We start from the raw sequence: 19,416 nt of genomic DNA on the forward strand, positions 1-19,416 counted from the left end.
AAAGAAGAATAATAACACAGTAAGTGATTCAGAGTCAGTGGATTGACCCCAGGCACTCATTTCTCCAAAGACTCTGATGACAAGTCTTTTTGAGTTAGGAAAGCCTGCTCTGAGGGCTTAGAGTAGGGGGTGAGGGTCTGAAAACATGTCCTTGGTCCTTGGCATCTTTGAATAAATTAAGGACTCTCCTGGATGCAGACCACAGATAGTCCTACTCATCCTTCCCACACACACCAGTCAGTAATTTTAAGTGGAAATCAACCCATCATTTGTCAGGACAATGCCAACATTTAAAGAATATGTTGCCAAATCAGTTCAAACTCAAGCCCTACTCTTCACCACCCAATCATACGTTTATTCCTAAGAAGAATTTCTTGGACAAAATATATTTCTTATTTTTGTTTGTGTTTTTGTTTTTACATTATAAAAGTACTCTACATTATAAAATAAAATTTGAGTAGTGTTTAAAAATAAAAAACAATGATAGTCCCAGAATCCGAAACAATCACTAGTGATTTTAAGTTAGGGAGTTAGATTATATAGATATATGGATGGATGGGTGGATGGATGGATATATGGATGGATGGATGGATGGATCAAGAGATGGATGTAGATATAGCTTGACCAAACTCCTTTACTGTGTTTCTTTCCATTATTTTGTTCTATCTATCGTAACAAAATATAAATTTTAAAAACTCTTTATTAATTAGCTACATATTTAAAAAGTAAATAAAATTCTTTCCTCCAGCAACTATTCAAATGAATTTATCTTTGCTGTTTTAATAACAACAACAAAGTTGTTTGCTTGATAGTACTGTTGATATGTGAAGATTTAACTTGAGTTCTGAAATTAGGTAGCACTACTCCTTCCAATTTGCTCATATACACCTGTTGATACATTTGAATGTGCAAATACCAGCATTTGACCATCTCTATATATGAGGACTGAGAAAATGACATATATTCACATTGCATTCACAGAACAGAAGTATATAATTCATTCACACAAGCATTGAAACCACTCTCATACATCTCCGTCTTCGCTCTCAGAATAAATAAGCCACAGTTTTAAGAAAATTTGTCAAAGGCCTGCGACATCGGAGGTTGTTGTCCGTACCGACCATTCCTCCCAAATCCTTATCCCCATTTCTAACCAGGCTGTTACAAAGTAAGAGAGGGCCCTTAAAATGCTTTCTTTTTCCTGACAGAGGCAGTCAGAGCAGGATGAGTGTGTAAATGGCTGAGCATAAAACTGTGCATAGAGAGAGACGGTGGATAGAGAAGAAAACCAACTGAAGCTCAAAGAATGAGGAATATATCACTGTCTAAAGTCTTTTTCCCCCTATGTGCTAGAGATGTTCATGTTTTATGTTAAATGTGCTGCATTCCATAGAATTTTAAAAGCTGGAAATCACTTTAAAGATCATCAGATCACACTTTACCTTTCAGATAGGAAAAATAACTGAGTTGCAAATAGATGAAATGATATCTCTATCACCACCTGGCTTGTTAGTGGCAGAGTTAATCCCAAACCTAGATCTGCTTTCAATTCTGAATTCCAGCTCTTTCCTCTTTATCACACCAGCAACTTGTAATTTTCTGTGGGTCTGTGAGTGAATTGGCTTCTATTTTCCAATCAGCTATGGTAGCTAGAGTCTTCCTCCCACTGACAAACCCACTGAATCCCAAAATTAATGAAATGAGATGAAATAATTTGGACTCAAGATTGGGCCCAGAGGAAAATAAATAAACATTTAGCATCTCAACCATTCTATGGACATCCAACCATTATATGATGCTGTTTTTGCTCCTGATTGTTAAAGTTCTTTACTTCATTATATCTTTAAAACAACTCTGTGAGTTAGACATTATTATCTTTGTTTTTAAAATGAAATCAGCACTCAGATTGTTTAAAAGGACTTGCCCCAAATCTCTGCAAGCCAATTAAGTGTCAGAGTTAAGAAGATAATTATTCTAAAAGTGCATGGAAACGATTTCTAGATTTTCTAGATTTCTTAGTATCATTCACAAATTTCTTCCCTCAAGTAGCATGTGTATTCAAACATTGATCATTAATAACCAACTTTAACAAGAAATAATGATTAATATATTCCTGAGTAAATCAGCTTTAAGACATAGAAAACTATTAATTAATGTGAATTTGAACATCTACACAAAAACCTGCTAAGAGTTCACTTAGTGGAATTTAAAGTTTTCGTTGGACTGGAACAAACCTATTTGCCAGACTCCCATGTGCTTACCAAAACAGAGCAGCGATTGATCTTATCTTGACTTTCCTACCCTAACTCACTGTCTGTTCTACCTAGAATGCCCTGTCTGTGCATCTTTACACAATATCAGGCATAGGTCTCAAAACCCAGTTCCACAAAACCATCCCTGAACCTCCCAGGCATAAATACTCCACCTTTCTCTGTACTGCAAGACACTTCATATTTTCCATACATTCAGCACATTTCCCTCTTAATTGAACTATTGACTAAAGTTTGGGGTCAACTCTTTTGCAGTCACTTACTTCTCTGAGTAACTGCTTCCATGAATTTGTATAAGTTTAGTTGTGTGTCCCAGTGGTATTTTTTCATTTAAAGGGTCAGTCAAAGGTCAGTAAAGCCACTAGTAAGTCCATACAGACAAATCTAACAAATGTAAACATTGCCTTACTAAGAGCGGGTTTGGAGAGAACTTGGTTCCTCGCTTGCCAGTTGAGTAGTTTTTCAAGCCAAAAATTAGAGGTCATTTTAAGAGAAATAGCTTTGCATGTCAAAGTTCAATGGTTAATTTGACTGCCATGATGGTGAAGAATTCACAAAAGAAGAGAAACTGACTGATGGTGTCATGGCATTATCACAAAATAGGGAAAGAATGATTGAGAGAAGCATGGAGACGATTCTATCTCAATCTTTCAGAGGATTCCAGTTAATTTTGGAGTCATCTACAGGCCAAGGATAAAGAGATTCTTTCTTGGCTTCAGTAGTTACCAGTGAGAGAAAGTATGTGCAAATGTTTAGTAAACTGTAACATTTATGTGACATACACGTTTTTATCATCATCATCACTACCATATTGTCATTATTATAGTAGATAATGGAGTACCCATTAAACAAACTTTGTTAGCCAGTACTAAATTAAAGAGGTATTTAGTAAGCCTTTCATCTTCTATAGAAACTAAAAATATGAGTGTATGAGGTTCTTCTCTGATCAATTAAAGACACTTGGCTCTCTTTTTTCTCAACTTCCTGATTTCTTTTTGAATACAGGAAGATACCAACAGTGTCATTCCTATCTCAGCATCACGCCCCTTTCCCTGAGAAAATCTTTCTTTTCACATTTTCTCCTTCAGTCTTAGTCCTTAGGGAAGATTTACTCTCAAATTCCAGAATCCTACATATCTATGAACAAAGATGCTTTTCTTCTCCTCTTCCAAAAAGGTTTGAGTAAGTCTCAGCCCAAAAATACAGAGCCGCAAGCAGATCCATGTTTTCTGGGGACTGAAGCTTTTACAGTTTGGGGAGAGGAAGTTCTTCTTTAAGAAAAGAACACAAAATTACATTACTTTTGGATGTTTTACAAAATCACATGACCGTGTGACACATTGGTGGGGTCCTTTGCAGGGATTTGTAAGGAGCCCTTGCCAGTGAGGGCCCTGAACCTCTGGTGAAGCCAGACAGTCCCTAAATGCAATGCACAAGACAAAAACACTCTCCTCCTGCATCTACCCTTTCTGATGAACACAGCATGAACATCCCTAAACAACATTAGTGACAAAGCACTCTACAGCCCAAATAGACAGACAAGTCAACCAACACTCATTATTGTAAACTACTTAAGGTCTTTCATGGGGGCATGAGATTTCTTTGCCAATTCCACTGAAATCAACCCTCAGAAGTAGCCACTTCCTCAGCCTACGAGTAAAGCTCATCCTATAAACTGTGATTATGGAGACATACAAGTGATGGAGAGCTCAGAGAACCTCATGATAAATATGGAAAGCTATTTTGCTTTGTTTCTAACCGTAAAGAAATGTCCTAGGAACCTGAGACATATCCTAGGTAGGGGGTCTCGTGTATGGTGGTACCCTCCTGAAATCACTAGCATGAGTGTGGTTCCTGCCTAATGGCCTCAAAAGAAATGCAATTGAAACAACTTGTTTTAAATATTATTTTTTTTGCAATGAATATGTACTACTTTTGTAATAATGGAAATAGTTCCACTATGGGGAAGTAGCCCAAAAAAAGCTTGGGTATTTTCATAAGAATTTTCAAACAATCTTGAGTCAATTCAACATTTTGGACAACATGCGAAATCTTTTTGTACCTAAAAGATGATACAACCAGCTCCCTCCTAAACCGGAAAAAAATAATCAGCATAACTATCATAAACACCACTAAAAATTCTATGCATGTTAACTAACTTTGTAACAGCTTGCACAGGAAATGTTTGCACCACAGAAACTTGGAAAAAGTTATTATGAAAAGGAGGATATGCACCAGACATAGGCCAGATATAATACCCTAGAAATTAAAGTGGAGGAAATGGGACAATTAGGAAGTTAGAAGGAAAAATAATGCTTTTGTTTAAGTTGGTTGGCTATTTCAGGCACAAGAGCTGGAGAGTTTCACTTACCAAAATATTACCTTGAATTTCTTCTTGACTCGCATCTGAAGATGTGGCTTTACACTCATCTGAGATTTCATAAATTCTAAATATGATATAGGACCTCACATAGTTTTACCCCAAAGGACTAATTTGGGACTAAATTTCTTTACATTTCTTCACACTTTTAAATAGATCAAACACTAATTTTCACTTAGCAGTTCTAACACATTATCATTGGAGAAAGATTTATTAAACATGAAATCTTGAGCTGACTTTGCCAAGACGCCACAAAATTGAAAGCGCACATTTGCGTTTGAAGGACCACCTACCCCATCACTTCAGTTGTCTCCAGGAAGTGTTCCACTTTGTGGGTGGAACCAATCTCAGGTGAATGAGGAAGACTGTCAAGACCCCATCACATGTTTTGCTGCATAACTGGAAGTTGCCAACAGAATTCTAAGAATGGGAATCACCGCAAACACGGATGTAGCATTGGGAAATAAAAGAATACTTCCAAATTGAAGACGTGAAGGTCCATACCAGGGGTCAGCCAAACACAAGCCATTGCCTGTCTCTGCACATCCCGTGAGCTAAGAATAGTTCTCACATTTTTAAATGGTTGGGAAAAAATAGAAAGAAAAATAACATTGACTCAAGAAAACTAAATAAAATCTTGCTGTCCACAAATAAAGTTTATTGGAACATAGCCATGCCCATTCATTGATGTATTTTTTATGGCTATGTGCTACAAAAATGAGCTGAGTAGTTGTGACAGAGACCAATGGTCTGCAAAACCAAAAATATTCACTATATAGCCCTTTACAGGAAAAAAAGTGCCTAGGCTATACAATAGCCAAGCTTTTATGGGTACTTATTATGTACTAGGTACTGCATCAAGCATCTTTACTTGCTTTCGTTCATCTAATCTTCAAATTAACACTATTATTATCCCCCATTTTACAGATGAAAAAATTGAGGCACAGAGAGAGTTACATAGCTAGTACAGGGTAGAGGTGCATTTAACGTAATATCTTTCTCATGTAGATGCTTGTGTTTATGAACTCTGTGCCAAACTTCATTCCCACATTCCCTGTCACCACCAAAGCCTGTCACTACTATCATCTCCCAAGGGCAGGCAAAACGTAGAGTCGAAACTCTCATTATCCACAGCATGATGCAACTCCCAAACCCTCTGCAGTGTGGCTGGAGGGCTGCCTCGCCCTATCTCCTCCTGCTGTCATTCCCACATGTCCAAGCATGAATGAAGCCGGAGTGAAGCCTTCCCACAATGGCCCAGGACTCTGTGGTGTTCCTCAACTTTATAGAGCTGGTAACAAACATAACTCATGGATTAATTACACCCAAGAACCAAGCTACTGCTCAGTTCCCAGGGATATAGAGGACCAGGAAACTTTTAAAGGGATGGCAGTTTTCCAGGCGGTCTGGAGTCCTGCTGCTATGGTCACCTTAGCCTAATGTTGACCCTTGCTTTGAACTCAGACTCTTAGACTGACATAGATCTCAATGCCATGAACTCAGTGACCTCTGACATGAACCACTGGCTACACCCCCAGAAATGGTAGAACCATAATTGTCACCTCACTCCCCAATCTTATGCCCTGATGCCCCATACACCACTCCCATCCTTTATGTCTAAATGGCCACCACCAGGGCAGCAAGTTTACCTATTTGGTAAACAAGGAAGCGAGAGGCAGCGCAAAACAAAGAACTGGTGTTCTAGTCCCGGGATTCTATTCTCAACCAAGACAGTCAGTTGAGCAAGCAGCCTAAACTGGATGGCTCTCAGATTCCCCATCTGTACAGGAGTGACAACAATCCACAGGTGATGGTGATGAACAAATTTGCAGGGGTGTGAATAGACTTCGGAAAATACAGAGTACTACAGAAACGTAAAACATAAGGAAATTATTGCACTGAAGTATAAAATGTATATCTTGGTTTGACCTTAGTATACCAACTTTCTCAAAAACTAAAAACATTTTGGGGTGTGATTCAGGATCCAAAACTTCATGCTAACCAAGCCCCTGTCTATACAAATAAACTTAGATAATGCACCACCAGAAACAGCAATAAAACAAACTGCCAAAGACAGCAGCAGGGTCCAGAGAAATGAACATAACCTCTAGCATACATATGTTTAGACATATGTTTTCTTTCCCGGGAAAAAAAGAAGAGATCAAAGTTTTTAATAACCTTGTCACAAAATTTTTCTTGAATTCCACATTGATTTAGTCACCAAATCCTTATTTAGTGCCCACTCTATGTCCAGTTCTGTGCAAAGCAGTATATGCAAGAAGGTGAACAGAATATAGTCTAGCCATTAGCAAATTAAAAAAAAATCTGACATCCAATCTCCAGGAAATGCCAATCGTAAATGTTTTTTTAAATGGAGAGTTTCGCTTTAAGTTTTCAGTCAGACATGTTAGATGGTGAACTAGATAATAGGTGGACTTTTAATCCCATTTTGTGTTCAGTGGATACGTTATTTGCCTGGGGTGGGGGTAGATGTCAAAGTCTTTTTTTCATCTTACACTCTGTCAGTCTTTTCTCACCTTACATTAGGTTGGTTTTGTTGTATTGAAATATGCTTGTCTGTTCTGACATGCTTCCTCTTGTTATAAGTATTGTCCAATGCTCCAGAAATATAAGGTTACTCTGAAGTTCTGAAATTCAGGGTCTCTTAGACATCCAGAAAGACCTTTGGATCTCTGGGTTTGCCAGAGTCTCTGAGTATTATTTTATCACAAAAGCATCTCTAAGACCCATTTCTGGGACTGCCCCCAAACTGACATCTCTGTCAATGCCATGATTACTTAGGATGCAAGAGAGTATCGTGACTGCCTGAGACTATTGGAAGATCTTAGAGAGAGTTGGTAAGCATTTATTTCATATCACTCAGCAGTATAAATATGTCAGACCTCTCAGTATGAACATGCATTTATCATAGACCCTCACATGCTTAAGGTTTACAATTAAGCTTTCTATTCTCAACTCACTTGGGCAAGTTGCAACATTAATAGAAATAGAGATTTTGGTTTTTCAACAGCCAAACTCATTCACAGATTTGATTGGAGAAAAAAGGAACATATCATCTTCAAAAACATGATTCATGGGATCTGATTTTACTACTCAGAATGAGTGAGGTAGTCTCGCTATTGAGGTATGCGGTAGAAAATATCTGTCCTGCCTAAATATGGTCAAGGTCTCAGGGAGATGGGGGAGGGGTATTAAGACCTCCTAGCTATAAAGTCTCCACTAGGTGATAAAGTCTTCGCATCACTATGAAATGGAGATATTGTGCAAACCATCTGCCAGGATCTGCACCAGAGTCACCTAAGAATCTGTTTGTTTGTTAAAAATGATGATTTCTGGTCTCTACCCCAGATCTGCAAAATCAAAATCACTTGAAGTTGATCCCAGAAATATTATTTTAAGCAAGGAACCCATACAGTAATTGTAATAATCCTAACACTCAGCTAGCATGAAACACGTCAGTCAATGTTCTGAGCATTTTACATGTACTAACTCAGGTTCTGTTACGTATGACTCTTAGGTTCCATGAAATTGGTGAACCACTGGGCTAGATTTTGGAGCAAGATGCACATAGAGTCAAACCCTGGATCTGTCATTTTCTAGCAGTGTGGCCATCAACAGGTTACTTAAACTCTCCCAACCCCAGGGAACTCCTGTGTAAAACAGGGGTAATGATTTCTACTTCGCATGGTGTTGTGATGGTGGAATTTCTGATACACATAAAGCATCAAATAGATGTGCACTATAACTCCTTCATGAACTGACGGAGTGCATGCTATCTGACAGTGGGGGCTCAAGCGCATTTATGAAAACGTCCCTAATGGAGCAGTAATGATGTGCCCAGTCATACTCTTTACTCACAGCTGGGAAAGCGTACCTTGAGAGGGAGCAATGGCTTCCCTATGGCTTGTGCCAGACCCTGTCCTTGGAAGCTTCAGAGCCCATGGACTCTTTCCTTCCTTCTGGGACTAGGAATGTACCAGAACCAATCACATTGCAAGGAGGCAAACTGGCTGGCAGGCAGATCCTCTTAAGTGTTTTCAGGGTTTCCACGAAGGACTTTCTCTGCTCACAGAAAACCATTCTCCCCTCCAATCAGCCCCGAGGACTGTGCTCACCATTCCCTGGAAGATTCCTTGATCCAAGCCGGACCTCCTCACATTCCATAAGGCCATCCCTCCCTCTCGGAGCCCCCTGGGGTCCTTCCTTGATCCCTCGGGCTCACACCGAGGCAGGCACTTCCTGGTCCTCCCCTCTGCCTCTCCGCTCCCACCGAGACAATCCCTCAGGCACAAAGACCCCCTAACCTCCTCCAGGCCCTCAGCCCTGGAGACGCAGAAACCGTTCTTTGATTTCTCTACTGCAAGGAATTAACTTTTCTTTACTGGTAGCTTAGAAGTCTCATTTTCTCAGGAACACAAAATTAAATACCGTATGCCACAGCGATGTTTAAACTAACAATCTCTTAAATCTCCTTTTCCTAAAAAAAGCAGAAAGTGAATGTGAAGACGGTATTTTTAACCTTATGCTTCAAGTACACAACTGGTTTTGGGGAGAGTAACTTGACTCCCTCACAGAAAGCAGTTGTTGAATTGGATGAACTCGCTCTCCATTTTGAAATCTTACACGGTCCCTAGACCGACTCTCCCTTTAAAAGTGCCGATGTGGCCACCCAACGTTAAATTCTACACTTTGAGTCAGCCTGCATAATTGAAGTGGACCCTGAGGTTGTGAGATTGTTTCGTTTAATCACGTGAATTGGAGATAGTAAATCTAATGGGCATGCTGGTAAAATGTGAAAAATATTCACAGAATGGACACACACAGGCACACCACGCCACAGGATCTTTTTTTGGTGAGGAAAAACAGCACTAAATGAGGGGAAGAAAAACTTCCACATAGATACACATTTTAAACTTTGCTTAAATGTCTCCAGGTGCCTTCTCTTAATAGGGAAACAACACGCAATTGTTGAATAAATTGCTTAGCATTTTTAGGCCTTCAAAGAGTATCTAATTCCTCACAGTCTCTGCCCTACCATTGAAGTTTTCACATCATAGTAATTCATATGCATTTTGTTTTCCTTTGCTTTTGATTCATACAGCCAGACATAAAGGGCCAATTAATAATACATTTGTATGTTTTATTTAATTTTTGTTACTCTCTAAATGTTTAGTCCCTTTCCACTTTTACGTTTTAAGCACTAGTACTATACTAAATTATTTTTCTGCCCCTACAGCTGCCAGAAAAATTAAAACCTGCACAGTTTGCAAATGTTTAAAAAATAATTATTTGAGGTCTTATCACGCTAATTACAGAGACTCCAGTTCTCAACGACTTCCACTGCGAGACTGCCTCTTTTCCAGACACTGTTTCAAAAACATCCCTCATTTTGCGTAGAAAAAGTAATGAAATTAACTACCTGTCTCAATTCATCTTTTCAAAGGCCAACGAAGAATGCATACAATTGTCACTGATGGAAATGTCCTCCCCCGATATTATGATTAAAACAACCCACAAAGAAGAGTCGTGAAGACTTGAGGGCTCTGAGCATTTGAGAACAGCGCAGACAGCAGACATGGGGGGCCTCTTGAGGCTCAAAGGCTGAGGTTGGGCAGGAAACGGGTCCTTTTGCGCCCACCGGGCCTCCCCGCGGACGCCCCAAACGCCCCGCTGACCGCGGCCGCATCCCGGCTCCGCGCGGTCCACCACAGCACGGCGCGGGGAACGTCCAGGCCGCTACAGAAGAAGCTTTGTAACGGGATGAACGGCAAACCTTTCTGGGAAAAAAGAAGAAAAAAGAAAAGAACCGCCTCAAAGGCGAGGAATATTCGAAGGACACCTTGCCATCCTACAACCGACTTGATGTTCTGGAGAGCTCTCGAGCACATTTACATTTTATGTTAAATCAAATTAGGACTGATTCATATTACAACCATCCACTTCTTTTGGAGGGAAATATAGTGGTGGAAAGAACAATATATTTGTCTGCCCCTTACTATGACCTTAGAAGTGGCGTTTGTGTTTTTAAGCCTCAATTACTTGTTCTGCAAAGTGGGCCTCATATTTGCCTCATAGTATTGTTTTGAGGATTAAATTATATAATGTATGTGAAGCTTTATCATTATTACTATTATTCCCTATTAATTATAAGTGAGAATAATTTTCTGATTCCATTATTAAATAATATTTAACAAACCTAATAGAGTAATTTTTTAAAAACTGAATACCTTTCCACAAATTTATTTAAATACAAAGCTTATATTCAGAGCCTGAATCATGACCCTTCCCTCTCCTTTTCACTGACCTAGAGATAAACTTTGACCTGCTGTTTGATAATCACACTTATTCTGAAGACGCCTTGTTCCTTTCAGGAACGGCAGCTTGACCCCAGAATCTGGAAACTGACATGCACCAGTGTACCTCTTTCCTCCCTCCTTGGCTCACCAGCAAGAACCTTTCACCTTTGGACTTGATTCCTAAACCTTGTATATTGTTTGCAATTAGAGGATATTTGGGGCAGATGGAGGATTTTTTTATTTGAATTTTATTGCACACTGACTATGGCTTTCTAAAGTGTGGATCTAAAATTCAATTCTTTAAAAGAAAATTCTCTCATTGGTAACACTGAGACTTTTTTCCTGAGACTTATTCTCTAGGGTCAAATCTGGGATTGACTGCATGGCACTGATTTAACACACTATAAAAATCTCAAACCCTGAGGCATACCGTGAAGGGAACTGCTGAAGTGGCCTTAACAAGAGAGCTGGAATAAAGAAATTTCTTCCAGTAGATTTGTACCTTTACGGCTTCCTTTCAAAAAAATTAAACTTAAAATTTCAAGTTTCCTAACCTAAATTTGTTCTATATTTTACCTGTTGTACAGCAGCTGAGGTCTACCTTCCAAGAGTAGTTTCTTATAAGAGGAAAAACCTACTCTTACAGTTTCTAAATGAACACACACGTACATACATGCATACACACACACACACACACTTGGAAGCAACCAACGCAACTTATCCAACAGAACATCATTGTTGAATAAGCCTAGTCCCCACTTCCTGATACATTCTGAGATGGAAATTTCTAATTCCTGGAATCATATTACATTAAAGGCAGGAATCGAATTGCTTCTGCCTGTTTTATATCTAGATCAAAAGGTAAGACCAAAAGGTTGTACAAAGCAAATAAGCATTTTGCAGGTAATCTATGATATATCAAATATAAAGACTAGGCATAGCATTCTACCAATTAACATTTATCAAGAACATCGAAATAAAAGGGGTTTATAACTACTAGTCCAAACAGAGAAATTAACCTGGGAAATAATATTGATTGTGTTTAGAGGAATAAAAATCCACATGCCCATATTTTCTGAAATATTTCAAAGCCAGAGCTGGTGTTACAAAATTCAGCATTTTGTCTTTTTGTTTTAATGGAAAAAATAAAAAATAGCTAATAACTTTCGCCTTGGAATCAGAAGTTCAGTACTTTGCAGTCATCCTGTCCCTTTTCTCACAGACACAGGAGGAATTTTTTTGTCTAAAAGTAAGATGTCGTCTCAGATTGGCCTCCTTCTGCTAGTTCCTACTAGCTCAGTGGCCTTGGATCAGTCACTTAACTTTTCTGAGCCTCCCTTTCTTCACCTCGGAGATGGGAAAAGCAATGCTCTTCTGCAGTACATCAAAACAGTGAAGTGGCAAATAAATACTACACTAAAAGAACTATAGAAAAATAAGTATTATCATTACCATTGCTGGATTATGATAGTTTTATTATAATATTTCTATTTGTTCTTTAATGAAGAAATCAAATAACTATCTTTCATTTACATGTGGCTCTGTTTCAACACCATAAGGTCTTGGTTAAGGAACAAAAAAAGTATTTCAGGCAACATAAAATTTTAAAATAATGCTTTCCTTGGAACCATTGAACAATCACCCAGAACCACCCAGACTTTGTACAAATAATTTTAGTGAACTCAAGTAGCCACAAACGTTCAGCACCACATCCTTCAATGCAATACAGTCACAACACAGAATTCCTAAAATGTCCTAACCGATAAGCTTTAACCTTAGATATCCATCTTAATATACAGTTTTCAAGGAGCAATCTGAAATAAACAGTCTTTAGCCCAAAACTTCCAAAATTAGACCAACAAACTGAACTATTCTAGCAGAGCTGGGGTGCATATACTGAGCTGCCAAGGTACCCAAGATGACTGATTGTAACACTCTCCCTCAAAAAGCCAACTTTCACAGGCAAACTCTTCCAAATTTGAGAGTCACTTCTTAAATCTTAGACTATATTTTGAGCTCACTTTCATAATGCTAACATCGACTTCGTAAGTGTTACATGTTAATTCTATTGTAAATGTTAGAAAGTAGGTAGAAAAAACATGCTAAATGCCTGGCATGCATGTCAATGTCTATAAAACACTGGGACACAGCATTCAAAGTTCATTGGAACTTTGCAATGAAATTCTAGACTAGGAGGAAAAGAGACCAAGAAAATGGTAACATCCTTCTAACTATCCCCTTCTGAGGCAGAGCAGGGGGTGGATTTCTTGTTTCCTTTTACTTCCCTCCCTGAATTCCTGATATTCTAGCTTTTAATACATGGGTCAGAACATGGGCCTGGAAACACTATAATATTGTACATTTGCAAACGTTTTTGGAAGGACCTAAAGGCTTAAAACTATATAAATTAAATAAATGATACAAAAGCCAAGGGCAGGTTGACCTGTTCTTCATGAGCATACATTAAATGCTTCATGTATGCCTTCCTTGTTCTCTGAGACTGATTTTGAGTGTCGCATGACAAATGCAGAAAGCAGGGTAAACACGTGTGGCAATTCAGTCTATCTCTGGTGTAGACGTGACTTTTCTCAAACTCTCTGACTCACAGCCAACCATTTCACTAACACCGAGCATTTATATAGAGGAAGAATTTTTACTGGAATGACATCGCCAGTTTGGTAGATAATTTCAATAATTTTTCATGTAATAGACATAGATTCATTTTATCTTTACCCACTGATTTCCAAAACTCAACAAAACATCTTTCAAAAAGATAATGTGCCCAGCAGGAATTTTTGTAGATAGGCATAAACTGATTCTAAAATGTATGTGGGAAAGCACTAGAATAGCTAAAAACAATTTTGAAAAAGAAGAATAAGGTTGGAGGAATCCGATTACTGGATTTTAAGAATTACTACAAACCTATAGTGATCAGGACATTGTGGTTCTGGCAAAGGGAGGGGCATAAAAATTTATATGAAACATAACAGACTCATGCAAATCTGGCCTATGATTTTGACAAAGTTGCAAATGCAATTCGATAGAGAAAGGAAATTTTTCCAACAAATGGTGCTGGAACAACTGGACTTCCATATGCAAAAAATAAACAACACTTGTGCTAAACATAAAACCAGATAAAAAAATTAACTGAAAATGGATCACAGACCTAAATGTAAAATCTATGTTTTATAGGAGAAAATCTTCATGACCAGAAGCTCGGCAAAAAATTGTTAGACATGATACTAAAAAGTAGAACCACAAAACTAAACATTGGCAAACTGGACTTCATTGAAATTAAAATCTTTTCTTCTGCAAAAGACACTGTTAGAAGAATGAAAAGACAAGCTAAAGACTGAGAGAAAATATTTGCAAATCACATATCTGACAAAGGAATTTTATCCAGAGTATGAAAAGAACTCACAAAATTCAACAATAAAAAATCAAAATAAACAATTAGAATATGAGCAAAAGAGTTGAACCAACAGTCACCAAAGAGGATATATGGATGGCAAATAAACACACTAAAAGATGTTTAATATCATTAGCCATTAGGGAAATGTGAATTAAAATCATGATTAGATATCACAGCACATCTATTAGAATAGCTAAAATAAAAAGAAACTGACAATACCAATGGCTGGCACCAATGCAGAGCAACTGGAACTTCAAGCATTGCTGGTGGAATGCAGAATGGTATAGTCATTGTGGAAAACAGTTTGGCAGTTTCTTATAAAATTAAACATATGCTCTACACATGACCCAGCAACCCCACTCCCAGGCATGTACTCTAGAGAAATGAAAGTTTGTCTTCACACAAAACCTTTACACAAAAGTCTAAACTACCTCTATTCATAATGAACAAAAACTGGAAATAACCTTGAGCCAGCCTTGATGGTCTAGTGGTTAAAGTTCCACGCTCTCTGCCTTGGCAGCCCAGGTTCTTTTCCCGGTCACAGAACCACACAGTAGCCATGCTGTGGCAGCAGCTCACACAAAAGAACTAGAATGACTTACAAGTAGGCTGTACAACCATGCAATGGGGCTTTGGGGAGAAGAAAAAAGAAAAGAAGAGGATTGGCAACAGATGTTAGCTCAGGGCGAATCCTTCTGTACAAAACAAAACCAACCACACAAACAATAAAACTGGAAATAACCTAAATATTCCTCAGCTGGTGAGTGGAAAAACAACTGTGGTGCATCCATTCAACAGAATAATATTCAGCAATAAAAAGGAATGAAATATTGACACATTCAATGACTTGGATGAATCTCAAAATAATTGTACTGAGTGAAACTAGCCAGTCTCAAAAAGTTACATACTGTATGATTCAATTTATATGATATTCTTAAAAGAACAAGACTACATTGATGGAAAACAGATTACTGGTGGCCAGGAGGGAGGGGTGGAAGGAGAGTGTAATTTCAAAGGGATGTCATGAGGGAGTGTTGGGGACAATGGAATTATATTGTATGCTGATTGTGATGGTGTTTACATCAATTTATATATGTGTTAAAATTCCAGAAAAGAACAAACACATGTACACACATATTCATAGCAGCAATATTCAAAACCAAAGGATGGAAACAGCCCAAAAGTCCACCAATGGATGAATGGATAAACAAATTTGGGATATGGTATATGCATATGGTGGAATATTATTTGGCCATAAAAAGGAATGGAGTACTGATACTTGCTACAATATGAATGAACCTCTAAAACATTATGCTAAGTGAAAGAAGCTAGACACAAAAGGTCATATATTGTATGATCCCATTTATATGAAATAACCAGAATAATTCCATCCATAGAGACAGAACACAGACTGGTGGTTGCTAGGAGATGGGAGAATGGTGAGCAATTGCTTAATGGGTACAGGGTTTCCTTTTGGGGTGATGAAAATGTTTTAGAACTAGATAGAGCTGGTGGTTGCACTGGACTGTGAATGCACTAAATGCCACTGAATTGTCCACTTTAAAATGGTTAATTCTGTACTATATAAACTTCACCTCAATTTAAAAAATCCAAAAAGTCTATTCTACTATACTATAATTTCAAAAAATAAATGTGAAGTCACAAAAAGGAAACTAGAAAAAAAATAAATGAGTTTGTAACTCCATGCTCAGCTTAGCTCTTTGAACAAAGCATAAAGGAAGAGTTCAAGTTAAGTTATTACATTCCAGAGGACTTCCCATTTCTGTGCATTGCACTCTGTTCTTCCCCAAAATGCTCCCGCAAAATGGTCAGTCATGGGGGAGAAATTTTTTGTCTCATAAAAAAAAGAACTCAAGAGTATGATTCAATTTCTTTTCAAACAACAGTTACTTAATAACAAATGTTAAAGTGGCCCACCTATTGTGACAACATAGATGGACCTCGAGGGCCTTATGCTGAGTGAATAAGTCAGACAGAGAAAGACAGATCCTGCATGGTCTCACTTATATGTGGAATCTAAAAAAGCCAAACTCAGAGAAACAGAGACCAAAATGGTGGTTATCAGGGCTGGAGGGTGGGAGAAGAGGGGAGCTGTTGGCCAGAGGACAAACTCTCAGTTATAAGATGAATAAGTTCTTGAATGTACAGCATAGCGATTTTAGTTAATAATACTGTATCAGAAAATTGAAAGTTGCTAAGAGAGTAGATCCTCAATGTCCTCACCACAAAAAAAAAATATTAATTATATGACGTAATGCAGGTGTCAGCTAATGCTATGGTGGTACTCATTTTGCAATGTATAAGTGTATCAAATCAACACGTTGTACACCTTAAACTTACACAGTGTTATATGTGAATTAAATCTTAATAAAGCTGGGGGGAAGTGCCCTATCCAGCCTTTTGAAATGTGTTTGAGTTTAAGAATATATTGCTTGTTTATTTTTAATGGAACAGAAGAGAAACCAAAAAAAAAACACAGGGGCTTATTTTGCCTTTTAAGACTGAGCAATTCTAGTGACAAGACTCCTTGTTGCCTTCCGTGGCTTGCCAATTCCCACACACACTGTGTGTTCAACTGCTCCGTGCCTTTGTCTAGGCTGTTCCCTCTGCCTGTAATGTTTTTCCTCTTTAGTCCTCCTTGTGCTGGTCAACTCCTAGTCATCCTCTATCGCTCAGCCCTGAGATCTTCTCATCCAGGAAGCATCCTCAACCCTGTGGATGGCCAGATCACCTTTTCCTGCATCCCCACAGCGTGTTAGATTGGCATGACCTGCCCATGTGATCTGCTCCTCTGCCCATATCTCCCCCTCCAGGCTCTGGGCCCCTGCAGAGGAGGGGGCATATCTTATTAATCATTATTTTCTCCAGTGAAGAGCATACAGCAGGCATTCAATAAGCATAGTTGGTTTGTGTGGATTGTTGTCTGTTTCTCATAAAACAGTCTGAATTGGTTTCTGGACAAGGCCTTGTCTCTCTTCCTCATAGCCCTGTTACCCTTGCTTTAAAATGAGCATCGATTCCCCAGGTCCTACACTTTCCCACTAGTTCTAAGTTAACCTCCTGTGGACTCTTAATACTTGGAGCAAGATTTTTCCTCTAACTCTTTCAGGATCCTGGGAGTTAGAACATTCAGCAAGCCAGACTTCAAACAATTCCAGAAGAGGATGGTGGTTTGAGCTTCTTGAGTTCACACACATCCATGTAGAACCTGACAGAACAGCTAGAATTCCCAGTTAACGCCCAGGACTGAATCAAACTCTTAACCAACTAATCAGTAAGGGAACCAATGTCCCACCTCATGCCAGAACCTGGCTCACCGGTGCCTGCAGAGGCGCTCTCTCCAAGAGTTTAAAAGCAGGGCCAACCCAATAGTGCTGGAAGCATCGGGTAGCTGACCCAGGTTTCAGGGGACCCTCTTTTAAAAAGAATATTGATTTACAAATACAAAATCTAGGTACAAAGTGAATCCTTTTTTAGAGTGGGAAAAAAAATCACCATAAGCTACTGGAGCTCCCTTTTGTGTGTATCTCTCAAGGTAACGCACTAGAGATGCTGGCATAGAAACACATCCCGGTTTCCTCTCCCCACCCAGAACCCTCTACAGCACTCAGCAAACTCCCAGCATTCTCAGGGGTTCGCGCACATAAGAACCCTAAAGTTTAGCTTTATTTGCTTCCTGGGAAATGCACCTCTGAGCCAGACCCCATAAATCAGACTAACAGGGACAATACCTGATGCTCACTGAGGGGCACACGGGGCCCTGTGTATTCTCCCATATAACTTTTACCACAATTTTATAAGGCAAATACCATGATTGGCCCCATTTCGTGGACTACCAGCTACAGAGGCTCACTCCCTGAAAACAGACCCCCTCCTCAATACTTTCTTAATGTCACTTGTCTTCCCAGAAGCCACAAGCCAGTTACACAGTGTGGCAGTGAAGAGTGCAGATTCTAGAGCCAGTCAAACCTGGACTATGAGCCCAGCTCTGTCCTTTACAAACCGTGTTACTCGAGCTCTCTCAACTTCTGCATCCTTAGCTATAAAATAGGAAGTACAGGGGCCAGCTGGGTGGCACAGCAGTTAAGTTCGTACGTTCCGCTTCTTGGTGGCCCAGGGTTCACCAGTTCGGATCCCGGGTGCAGACATGGCACCGCTTGGCAAAAGTCATGCTGTGGTAGGCATCCCACGTATAAAGTAGAGGAAGATGGGCATGGATGTTAGCTCAGGGCCAGTCTTCCTCAGCAAAAAGAGGAGGATTGGTGGCAGATGTTAGCTCAGGGCCAATCTTCCTCAAAAAAAATAAAGTAAAATAGAAATACATCATTCTGTTATCTGTCTGGCCCTTGAAGGGCTGATGGTGAATCAGGGATAAATTCTGATTTGGGGAACCGCTAAAACCATGAGATCCCAAAGACCATGCAGATGCCAGGAATAGCTTGTGTACCTCTAGGAAGCAGCTTTGGGAATGAGAGAATTGGGTTTATTGCGTTGTAAACCTATGAAAGCATATGGCCTTGAACCAGTATGTAGCAGGAGCTACAAGTGTAATAACTGTAACTCTGCTCTGTAAGCTAGATTCAGCCACTTCAATCCACATTCACCAAGGTAGAGGTGGAACAGACGATAACACTTTCTTGAGCTCAGAATCACAGTCTCACGTGGAGATCCCGCGTGATGCTGGTGGCTCAGGAAGGTGGGTGAAGTTAGACTAGAGGACGAAATGGATCCCAAATTGATCTTCCTCTCCACTGTTCCCCAGCCTTCACTTCTTGCAACAAAAATTGGGAGTTTGTATGGGGAAACGAGTAAGAAAAAAAAGGCCAGAAGGGTAAAAGTTGGTGGAAATTTGCAAATCACCCAAAAGCAGTGGGAGGAGCAGAATGAAAAGAAAAATGTTCCCAGTCTTTCTTCCCACTTCATTCTCACTTTAATCTGAAAGATACATCAATATTTTCAGTCTTCCAAGACCATGGACATTTCCTAATATTTCCAGACACTGTGATTTTTAGTCAT

The 19,416-nt window shown here is 39.2% G+C and overlaps 1 protein-coding gene across 3 annotated transcripts in view; it reads right to left on the reverse strand.

Moving 5' to 3' along the window:
* The window catches only part of PAX3 (paired box 3), a 92,515-nt gene that overhangs the window by 43,167 nt on the left and 29,932 nt on the right, over positions 1-19,416 (reverse strand). The gene's annotated exons all lie outside the window — the stretch shown is intronic.

The sequence above is a fragment of the Equus przewalskii genome, chromosome 5 (assembly GCF_037783145.1).
Source record: "Equus przewalskii isolate Varuska chromosome 5, EquPr2, whole genome shotgun sequence".
NCBI lineage: Eukaryota > Metazoa > Chordata > Mammalia > Perissodactyla > Equidae > Equus > Equus przewalskii.